Genomic DNA, 1182 nt, shown 5'->3' with positions numbered 1-1182 from the left:
GAGACTAATGAATGTTTTGGGTACTGGGGGTAGGTTTATACTTGGATGCAGCTAGTCCTGGTTCAGATGAGGACATCGTGAAATTGCAGTGGGCTACACGCAAAACATGATTTCCTTCTGTCATTGATAGAAGATTCCAGATTGATTTATGTGTTAGGAAGGAAATCATCCTAGTCATTCCTGATTTACTGTGCTTACAAATCCATGTCTCTCCGTACAGTCAAACCTCTGTTCCTGAACACCTGTTTTGGCTCCCGAACGCCAAAAACCTGGAACTGTTCCAGTTTTGAAACGATTTTCAGAAGCCAAACGTGCTACTCTGCTTCCATTTTGAGTTGCCCTGTTGTATTGAGGCTTCTGCTTGCAGTTGTCAAATGTTTCGGAAGTCAGAAGTGCAAAACCCCGCAAACCTTCGGGTTTTTTCTGTTTTGTTTGTTTGTTCATGTTACGTACACAAGGGTTATGTGGCGTGACCCGGAACGGATTGTGTACGTAACACGGGGTTCCACTGTATTCTGTTGCCATTTTAGAGACACGTTTGCTTGCAGGAATGAGGAGATACCCAGTAATGGTTACACTTCAGATGTTTTGAAAACTTAAACCACTGGGTAGAATTCAGTTTTACAGTGGTACCTTGGTTTACAAACTTAATCCGTTCCGGAAGTCCGTTCTTAAACAGAAGCACGCTTTCCCTAATGAGGCCTCCCGCCACTAGTGCTCTTCCGTTTGGATTCTGTTCTTATACCAAGGTAAAGTTCTCAAACCAGGACACTACTTCCAGTTTTGCAGAGTTCGTAAACCAAACAGTTTGTAAACAGGGCTGTTCTTAAACCGAGGTACTACTGTACTCAAGAGTAGACCCACTAAATTAATGGACCTTAACTGTTGAGTTTTGCTCAGGGTAGATTCACTGAAGTGAACAAACTTCAAGTGGTATCATTCATTGTTTTCCTTTTCCATTCCACCTCCCAAGCATCCCATCCTGCTCTGTATAGCCGTCTCAAAAGTCAATTCTTAGCTCACATGATGGGTTTTCCATTGTGCCAGTCTCCATGTGTCTGCTAATTTGTACTTATTAAAAGTAACCTGGTATCGGGGGGGGGGGTTGACCTTAAAGCCATACCGATTGCTAGTTTGAGAACTCCAGTCCTTGTGCAGCTTGCAGCACTGTAACTGCAGGTC

Source organism: Lacerta agilis, chromosome 11 (genome assembly GCF_009819535.1).
Source record: "Lacerta agilis isolate rLacAgi1 chromosome 11, rLacAgi1.pri, whole genome shotgun sequence".
Classification (NCBI taxonomy): Eukaryota; Metazoa; Chordata; class Lepidosauria; order Squamata; family Lacertidae; genus Lacerta; species Lacerta agilis.
The sequence above is the reverse complement of the archived record's forward strand: the minus strand, read 5'-3'. Positions refer to the sequence as shown.